The sequence below is a fragment of the Lolium perenne genome, chromosome 2 (genome assembly GCF_019359855.2).
Source record: "Lolium perenne isolate Kyuss_39 chromosome 2, Kyuss_2.0, whole genome shotgun sequence".
Lineage (NCBI taxonomy): Eukaryota > Viridiplantae > Streptophyta > Magnoliopsida > Poales > Poaceae > Lolium > Lolium perenne.
This window is the reverse complement of record NC_067245.2, coordinates 223,805,029-223,815,875: the sequence shown is the minus strand read 5'-3', so window position 1 is coordinate 223,815,875 and position 10,847 is coordinate 223,805,029. Positions and strand designations below refer to the sequence as shown.

Here is a 10,847-nt window from a genome sequence, read left to right as displayed (position 1 = left end):
TAATGTTCCCAAGGTATACCAGGAACATGGTGGTTTCGATATGGAAGAAGCTGCTAGCCTAGCGGCTGCCTGTAAAGTTTCCGTGGAGGAATTGCTACTTGCAGCAGATGCTGCACTACCCACTGCTGATATAGCTCCTAAATTTGTCTACGGGGCCGACTTGGTCAGCAGAGCAGCTGCATAAACTACCAACACATATGCGGAATTTGCATCAGTGGTACCTTGATGCATGCAAGGAGAAAAAAATGTACATCGTGGCGAGTATACCATGGGAATATTACTACCGAAAGGAGGAGATCCATATTGAGATGAATGAACTCTGGCAGTTATTCAATCTAGAAGCCCTCGACAAATCTCTCATGAGTTGCTATTGCTTGTAAGTTGTTAACTACATATAAGTTCATTTTCATTCAGTTCATGTTCGTTTTCATTGCATATATATACTCATTATATCTTATGGGTTCTCTTTTGCAGACTGAAGATCAGTGAGTGCAAAAGTAATAATATTATCAATGTTGGGTTTGTTGACCCAGATAAAATACATGTTGAAACGGTGAAGCATAAACGCGAAGAAACGGGGGGAAACCTACTAAGGTTTTTGGGGCAGCAATATTTCTGTGATTCAATATTGTTTCCTTACAACTACGAGTGAGAGTCTTAATGATCTTTTATATATGCACATTCAATTTTTCTTACTCGATGTTAAGTGTAATTCCTGACGTATATGCATAACATGTGCAGCTTCCACTGGATTCTACTAGACATTCAACCTGATAAGGGAATAGTTGAAGTAAAAGAACCATCGAGTAGAGGCCTGGACGGGTTCCGGGACTTGCGAAGTTGCTCCAAGTGTAATTTCCTTCATCGCCGCGCTTTATCTTTCGTGAGATATCAATTAATTATCCACTCATTCAATCATTCTTTTGCATGGCAGGGCTTGGCAAGCTTTGAAGAATGTTCATAAGGAGATTACCTTTGCAAAGAAGCTAACATTTAATCTGTACCGTGCCCCCAGCAGCCACAAGGGACGAATCTATGTGGATACTACGTTTGCGAGTCCATTCGCATGTTAACCACTGAGAAGCAGAACAGAAATAAATTCGACGTAAGCAATAACATTCACAACTTTATTTATTATCATCAATATTTCGTTATCAAGACTGATATAGTCATACTCATCTCATTTTCGTATATAGGTCGACTTCATGCGGGACAGACTCCAACCAAAGGAACACGCACTAGGAATCGCGGAGGAACTGGCGGGACTTTTGGTTAGAGAAGTAATAAACAACAAAGGCTTGTTTAGTCCAGATAGTTGTTCTACCTCCAAATAGACGGTCGTTAGTACCGTTTGTCGATCGTGAGCTCCATGTATATATGTAGGGAACCTACGAATATGTGTAAGGGGAATCGACTTCTGCTTCCAATCTTTGTTTGATCGATCTATATATATATAATGAATGAATGTGTACAACTTCTAGTAGCGTACAAATATATGCAACTTTTATTTTCGGACGAAAAAAATGAAATAACAGGCGGTCGGTGGCGGGGGGGAGGGGTGCTGCACCCCTCAAACCCTAAAGCAGAAGCGTTGTGCGCGCGCCACGTAGAGGGCCTTTTGTCGCGGGTGGTAATACCGCCCGCGACAAAAGGGCCTGTGCCCTGCGCGCCCCGCGGCTGCCACGTGGTGGACCTTATGTCGCGGGTCGTAAGTGACCCGGGATAAAAGGCCACCCTTTTATCGCGCCTTGCTTGTCGCGGCTGGCCGCCCGCGACAAAAGGCCCTAACCACCCGGATCAAAAGGCCTGTTTTCCACTAGTGAAACATGACTGATCAGCAACGGATTCGGGCGTTTCACCTATACAGCGTAAATCATGCTATAAACTGTATACTGCACCATGGTACCATGAACCGATATATACAGTCAAATCTGATGGAACTATGGTATAAACTTTACCCTCGCAGCATGAAAATAAATGTGGCTAATCAGATTAAATAGCATAATTATTAGTTGGGCATTGCCAACTCCTTCTTTTGACAATTCACATGACTTGCCCTGATAATCAAGGATAATATGAACCCAGCAGTTCATGTACAAAAGAATCCTCATCCCGTTGTAATTCATTGACCTGCAATAAAATGGATCGAAAATCCACATCAGAAGAAGAGGATGATATGTTTTGCAGTCCGATCCACACTCAACCTTTTCTAGCATGCTCAACGGGAAAAAAAGCCAAAGTTGTAGTGTTGTACCCGCCAAGCCGAATCTGATGGAACCATGGTATAAACTGTATACTCACAGCATGAAAACATATCTATCTAATCAGATTAAATAGCATAATTATTAGTTGGGCATTGCCAGCTCCTTCTTTTGACAATTCACATGACTTGTCCTGATAATCAAGGATAATATGAACCCGGCCAGCAGTTCATGTACAAAAAAAATCCTCATCTTTTTGTAATTTCATTGACCTGCAATAAAATCAACCGAAAATCGACATCAGAAGAATGGGAGGATATGTTTTGCAATCCGATCCACACTTGACCTTTTCTAGCATGCTCAATTGGGAAAAAAAAGCCAAAGCTAGTTCGACGTTGGACGCAGCTGTTCGTCCAATCTTGGTAGACCATGGTCCTCCATTTTTTGCTTGGCGTTAACACATATACGGAAGATGCTATAATCTTCCGCGGGCAGGAGGAACTGAGGAATGTCAGCGTTCCTGCTGAAAGGTGAAGGAAGCCAAAGATGCACCAAAACTACTCTGCTTCTAGGGATTGGAGAGAGGAAGCCAGAGACTCAGAGGATGAGGTGGGTGGACGGGAGTAGTGGAACCTTGAAGGATCTCCGTTCAAATATCGATCTGGTTCCGTGTTCCATGTTCAGAGCTCGACGACGGACACATGTGCCCACAAATGAGTAATGACAATGTCTTGTCGCCATGGATGGAGCAGTGTGGGGGCCAAAAAGCAGTGGATTCCTGAAACCGGAAGGAACGGCTCGAACCTAGGGTTGGGCTAGGACCAGGATCATTTTTTTCCTCGCGGCCGCCTGCGGCACATCACCTTCGATCTTGTTCATCTATCTTCGACCAAGATCGTTTTTCTCCTCACGGCCGCCGGTGGCGTCATCTCCGATCTTGTCCGCACCTACACCCAGGACACTTAAGAGGTGTAGCTCTTCAGAACGCAATGCATGCATGGATCCTGCTTCATCTTTGATGATGTACGTATCCATGCTGAAATTCGCATGCATCATGGCAAGGGTAGGAGGCTTCGCCAGCCCAAGGAAATTACTGACCGGAATAGGATTTCTCCTTGCCGCCGTCGCGGCATCACCTCCGACCTTGTCCGTGCCTCCTTGATCAGAATCGATTTCCTTCTCGCAAACGCCGCTCCGATCCTGTCCGCACCAGCACCCGGAAACGTGAAGTGGTGTAGCTCTCTAAATTGTATCGCATGCATGAGTTGACCTTGTTCTTTGGCGACACATGCATATGCATCCATCTTAGCTTTGCGTGCATCATGGCATCACCTGCAAGAGAAGTAGATCTCAGAAAATCAAAAGGCAACCTTCGTAAATTCGAAGCCCGTAGCGCTGTACAAAGGGCGATAAGGGCCTGGCGACTGGCTGTACAAAGGGCGATATATCAAGCCTGATGATGGTGGGCAGATTCTTGAGATGCATAGATGGAGAAGCTAGAGACGCCAGCCCCTGGAGAACCAACGGCCTGGCCGCCAACGGCTGCTGGATCGCTTGAGAACCACTCGCCCGGCTGGAGAACCAACGGCCTGGCCGCCAGTGGTGTCCACTAAGGGCGACGGCTGCTGGATCGTTTGAGAACCACTTGCCCTGCCGCCGGCCGGCCGCCCGCAGTATCCGCTGAAGACGACGGCCGCCCGCAGTATCCGCTGAAGACGATGGCCGCTCCTGTTTTCGAGGAAAGACTCCTCCTAAGACACGTACCCTAATGCATCTCCCGGCTTTTGCTTATAGCGTTCGGTCGTGGACTTCCATGCACGTAGTTTCCGTCCGTTCCCTCTATCCCTCCCGTAACCGCAACTTCGAAACGTTTCTTTCTAAAAATAAATCTAAGACGTTCATTGCTATGTTGATAATGCTTGATTAATCTGAGCCATTTATTGTTTGTTGTTTTAATAATATAATAGATAGCATGTTGGGTGAACAAATTACAGTTGGGCAATTGACAAATAGAGAGGGCATGATCATGCACATACATGATATGATGAGTATTGTGAGATTTAATTGGGCATTACGACAAAGTACATAGACCGCTATCCAGCATGCATCTATGCCTAAAAAGTCCACCTTCAGGTTATCATCCGAACCCCTTCCAGTATTAAGTTGCAAACAACAGACAATTGCATTAAGTATGGTGCGTAATGTAATCAATAACTACATCCTCGGACATAGCATCAATGTTTTATCCCTAGTGGCAACAGCACATCCATAATCTTAGAGGTTTCTCTCACTCCTCCAGATTCACGGAGACATGAACCCACTATCGAGCATAAATACTCCCTCTTGGAGTTACAAGCATCAACTTGGTCAAAGCATCTACTAGTAACGGAGAGCATGCAAGATCATAAACAACACATAGATTGATAATCAACATAACATAGTATTCTCTATCCATCGGATCCCAACAAACACAACATATAGCATTACAGATAGATGATCTTGATCATGTCAGGCAGCTCACAAGATCCGACAATGAAGCATAATGAGGAGAAGACAACCATCTAGCTACTGCTATGGACCCATAGTCCAGGGGTAAACTACTCACTCATCACTCCGGAGGCGACCATGGCGGTGTAGAGTCCTCCGGGAGATGAATCCCCTCTCCGGCAGGGTGCCGGAGGCGATCTCCTGAATCCCCCGAGATGGGATTGGCAGCGGCGGCGTCTCTGGAAGGTTTTCCGTATCGTGGCTCTCGGTACTGGGGGTTTCGCGACGAAGACTATATGTAGGCGGAAGGGCAGGTCAGGGGGCCACACGAGGGGCCCAGACGACAGGCCGGCGCGGCCAGGGCTTGGGCCGCGCCGCCCTGGTGTCTAGCCACCTCGTGGCCCCACTTCGTCTCCTCTTCGGTCTTCTGGAAGCTTCGTGGCAAAATAGGCCCCTGGGCGTTGATTTCGTCCAATTCCGAGAATATTTCTTTACTAGGATTTCTGAAACCAAAAACAGCAGAAATCAGCAACTGGCTCTTCGGCATCTCGTTAATAGATTAGTGCCGGAAAATGCATAAATATGACATAAAGTATGCATAAAACATGTAGATATCATCAATAATGTGGCATGGAACATCAGAAATTATCGATACGTCGGAGACGTATCAATCAACCCCAGCGAGGGTCAGGGTTCCACGCCGGTGGATCATACATGGCGTGGTTTAAGATCCCTGTGCAGAAGAAGAGGATGAAGGCTCCACATGCCCAAAATGCTGATGTGAAGAACTTGCTGCGTCGGATGACAAGTCGAGGGGGTCTGATACGTCTCCGACGTATCGATAATTTCTTATGTTCCATGCCACATTATTGATGATATCTACATGTTTTATGCATACTTTATGTCATATTTATGCATTTTCCGGAACTAACCTATTGACGAGATGCCGAAGGGCCAGTTGCTGTTTTCTGTTGTTTTTGGTTTCAGAAATCCTAGTAAGGAAATATTCTCGGAATCGAACGAAATCAACGCCCAGCATCTTAGGATTGCATGAAGCTTCCAGAACACCCGAGAGCCGCCAGAGAGGAGCCACAGGGGGCCCACACATGGTGGCGGCGCGGCCCAGGGGGGCGCGCCGCCCTAGTGTCTGGTGGCCCCAGACCCCTTCTGACGCCGCCTCTTCGCCTATAAGAAGCCCCTGACCTAAGTCTTCGATACGGAAAAGCCACGGTACGAGAAACCATCCAGAGCCGCCGCCATCGCGAAGCCAAGATCTGGGGGACAGGAGTCTCTGTTCCGGCACGCCGCCGGGACGGGGAAGTGCCCCCGGAAGGCTTCTCCATCGACACCGCTGCCATCTCCACCGCCATCTTCATCAACGCTGCTGTCTCCCATGAGGAGGGAATAGTTCTCCGTCGAGGCTAAGGGCTGTACCGGTAGCTATGTGGTTAATCTCTCTCCTATGTACTTCAATACAATGATCTCATGAGCTGCCTTACATGATTGAGATTCATATGAGTTTTGTATCACTATCCATCTATGTGCTACTCTAGTGATGTTATTAAAGTAGTCTATTCCTCCTGCACGGTGTAATGGTGACAGTGTGTGCATCGTGTAGTACTTGGCGTAGGTTATGATTGTAATCTCTTGTAGATTATGAAGTTAATTATTGCTATGATAGTATTGATGTGATCTATGCCTCCTTCATAGTGTGATGGTGACAGTGTGCATGCTATGTTAGTACTTGGTTTAGTTGTGTTGATCTATCATGCACTCTAAGGTTATTTAAACATGAATATCGAATATTGTGGAGCTTGTTAACTCCGGCATTGAGGGTTCGTGTAATCCTACACAATTAGTGGTGTTCATCATCCAACAACAGAGTGTAGAGTGGTTTTATTATGTGATCAATGTTGAGAGTGTCCACTAGTGAAAGTATAATCCCTAGGCCTTGTTTCCAAATACTGCTATCGCTGCTTGTTTACTGTTCTACTGCATCTGTACTATCCGCAATATTACCACCATCAACCACACGCCAGTCCTGGACAGCAAAGCACTTTTCTGGCGCCGTTACTACTGCTCATACTTATTCATACCACCTGTATTTCACTATCTCTTCGCCGAACTAGTGCACCTATTAGGTGTGTTGGGGACACAAGAGACTTCTTGCTTTGTGGTTGCAGGGTTGCATGAGAGGGATATCTTTGACCTCTTCCTCCCTGAGTTCGATAAACCTTGGGTGATCCACTTAAGGGAAACTTGCTGCTGTTCTACAAACCTCTGCTCTTGGAGGCCCAACACTGTCTACAAGAATAGAAGCACCCGTAGACATCAAGCACTTTTCTGGCGCCGTTGCCGGGGAGGAAAGGTAAAAGGTACTCACACTCCGGATCTCGGCTACTAAGCTATTTTTCGGCGCCGTTGTAAGTAATCGAAGCTATTTCCTTTAGATCCTGCAATTGCATCTTTTTGTTTCTTGTTTACACTAGTTAGGCATAATGGAAAACAACAAAAATATGAGAGATCTTTATGAACTTTATCTTGAATTAGGACATGATGTGTTTGAAGAGAGAATTAAAAAACCCATGGAACTTTATATGCATGCTAATGAGAATATTATTAATATGAATGCTTTGAACACTATTGTTGCTAATGCTATGGAAAATTCTAAGCTTGGGGAAGCTAGTTTTGATGAGCATGATCTTTTTAGTTTCCCGGGCATGGAGGAGAAAATTTACTTTGATGATACTTTGCCTCCTATTTATGATGATTATAATGATAGTGGTCTTTTGGTGCCACCTACTATGGAGAGTACATTTTATGATGATTACAATATGCCTCCTACACTTGATGAGAATAATAATGATAGCTACTTTGTTGAATTTTCTCCCACTACTACTAATAAAATTGATTATGCTTATGTGGAGAGTAATAATTTTATGCATGAGACTCATGATAAGAATGTTTCATCTGATAGTTATATTGTTGAGTTTGCTCATGATGCTACTGAAAGTTATTATGAGAGAGGAAAATATGGTTGTAGAAATTTTCATGTTACTAAAATGCCTCTCTATGTGCTAAATTTTTTGAAGCTACACTTGTTTTATCTTCCTATGCTTGTTACTTTGTTCTTCATGAACTTGTTTATTTACAAGATTCCTTTTCATAGGAAGCATGTTAGACTTAAATGTGTTTTGAACTTGCTTCTTGATGCTCTCTTTTGCTTCAAATACTATTTCTTGCGAGTGCATCATTAAAACTGCTGAGCCCATCTTAATGGCTATAAAGAAAGAACTTCTTGGGAGATAACCCATGTGTTTATTTTGCTACAGTACTTTTGTTTTATATTTGTGTCTTGGAAGTTGTTACTACTGTAGCAGCCTCTCTTTATCTTAGTTTTGTTGCATTGTTGTGCCAAGTAAAGTCTTTGATAGTAAGGTTCATATTAGATTTGGATTACTGCGCAGAAACAGATTTCTTGCTGTCACGAATCAGGGCCTAATTCTCTGTAGGTAACTCAGAAAATTATGCCAATTTATGTGAGTGATCCTCAGATATGTACGCAACTTTCATTCAATTTGAGCATTTTCATTTGAGCAAGTCTGGTGCCTCTTTAAAATTCGTATTTACGGACTGTTCTGTTTTGACAGATTCTGCCTTTTATTTCGCATTGCTTCTTTTGCTATGTGGGATGGATTTCTTTGTTCCATTAACTTCCAGTAGCTTTGAGCAATGTCCAGAAGTGTTAAGAATGATTGTGTCACCTCTGAACATGTGAATTTTTTATTATGCACTAACCCTCTAATGAGTTGTTTTGAGTTTGGTGTGGAGGACGTTTTCAACGATCAAGAGAAGAAGATGATATACTACGATCAAGTAGAGTGAAAGCTCTAAGCTTGGGGATGCCCCGGTGGTTCACCCTGCATATTTCAAAAAGACTCAAGCGTCTAAGCTTGGGGATGCCCAAGGCATCCCCTTCTTCATCGACAAATTATCAGGTTCCTTCTCTTGAAACTATATTTTTATTCGGTCACATCTTATGCACTTTGCTTGGAGCGTCGGTTTGTTTTTGTTTTTGTTTTGTTTGAATAAAATGGATCCTAGCATTCATTGTGTGGGAGAGAGACACGCTCCGCTGTTGCATATGGACAAATATGTCCTTAGGCTTTACTCATAATATTCATGGCGAAGGTTTCTTCTTCGTTAAATTGTTATATGGTTGGAAACGGAAAATGATACATGTAGTAATTCTAAAATGTCTTGGATAATGTGATACTTGGCAATTGTTGTGCTCATGTTTAAGCTCTTGCATCATATACTTTGCACCTATTAATTAAGAAATACATAGAGCTTGCTAAAATTTGGTTTGCATAATTGGTCTCTCTAAGGTCTAGATAATTCGTAGTAAGAGTTTGAACAACAAGGAAGACGGTGTAGAGTCTTATAATGTTTACAATATGTCTTTTATGTGAGTTTTGCTGTACCACTTCATACTTGTGTTTGTTTCAAATAACCTTGCTAGCCTAAACCTTGTATGGAGAGGGAATACTTCTCATGCATCCAAAATCCTTGAGCCAACCACTATGCCATTTGTGTCCACCATACCTACCTACTACATGATATTTCTCCGCCATTCCAAAGTAAATTGCTTGAGTGCTACCTTAAAATTTCTATCCTTTATCTTTGCAATATATAGCTCATGGGACAAATAGCCTAAAAACTATTGTGGTATTGAATATGTACTTATGCATTTTATCTCTTATAAGTTGCTTGTTGAGCGATAACCATGTTCCTGGGGACGCCATCAACTACTCTTTGTTGAATATCATGTGAGTTGCTATGCATGTTCGTCTTGTCTGAAGTAAGGGCGATTTACCATGAGTTGAATGGTTTGAGCATGCATATTGTTAGGGAAGAACATTGGGCCGCTAACTAAAGCCATGATCCATGGTGGAAGTTTCAGATTTGGACAACAATCCTCAATCTCTTATGAGAATATTATTCGTTGCTGAATGCTTATGCATTAAAGAGGAGTCCATTATCTGTTGTCTATGTTGTCCCGGTATGGATGTCTAAGTTGAGAATAATCAAAAGCGAGAAATCCAATGCGAGCTTTCTCCTTAGACCTTTGTACAGGCGGCATAGAGGTACCCCTTTGTGATACTTGGTTAAAACATATGTATTGCGATGATAATCCAGGTAATCCGAGCTAATTAGGACAAGGTGCGGGCACTATTGGTAATCTATGCATGAGGCTTGCAACTTGTAGGATATAATTTACATAATACATATGCTTTATTACTACCGTTGACAAAATTGTTTCTTGTTTTCAAAATAAAAGCTCTAGCACAAATATAGCAATCAATGCTTCCCTCTGCGAAGGGCCTTTCTTTTACTTTTATTGTTGAGTCAGTTCACCTATCTCTCTCCACCTCAAGAAACAAACACTTGTGTGAACTGTGCATTGATTCCTACATACTTGCATCTTGCACTTGTTATATTACTTTGCATTGACAACTATCCATGAGATATACATGTTACAAGTTGAAAGCAACCGCTGAAACTTAATCTTCCTTTGTGTTGCTTCAATACCTTTACTTTGAGATTATTGCTTTATGAGTTAACTCTTATGCAAGACTTATTGATGCTTGTCTTGAAGTACTATTCATGAAAAGTCTTTGCTATATGATTCATCTGTTTACTCATGTCATTTACCATTGCTTTGATCGCTGCATTCATTACGCGTGCTTACAATAGTATGATCAAGGTTATGATGGCATGTCACTCCAGAAATTATCTTTGTTATCATTTACCTGCTCGGGACGAGCAGAAACTAATCTTGGGGATGCTGATACATCTCCGACGTATCGATAATTTCTTATGTTCCATGCCACATTATTGATGATATCTACATGTTTTATGCATACTTTATGTCATATTTATGCATTTTCTGGAACTAACCTATTGACGAGATGCCGAAGGGCCGATTCTTTGTTTCTGCTGTTTTTGGTTTCAGAAATCCTAGTAAGGAAATATTCTCGGAATCGGACGAAATCAACGCCCAGCATCTTAGGATTGCATGAAGCTTCCAGAACACCCAAGAGCCGCCAGAGAGGGGCCACAGGGGGCCCACACATGGTGGCGGCGCGGCCCAGGGGG

The 10,847-nt window shown here is 43.1% G+C and overlaps 1 long non-coding RNA gene across 1 annotated transcript; it reads left to right on the top strand.

Moving 5' to 3' along the window:
• Nucleotides 1-1,018: 1,018 nt before the first annotated feature.
• Nucleotides 1,019-1,480, top strand: LOC139835279 (uncharacterized). The gene is made up of 2 exons (XR_011751069.1): nt 1,019-1,105; nt 1,197-1,480. It is a non-coding gene; the product is annotated as an uncharacterized lncRNA (long non-coding RNA).
• Nucleotides 1,481-10,847: the final 9,367 nt, after the last annotated feature.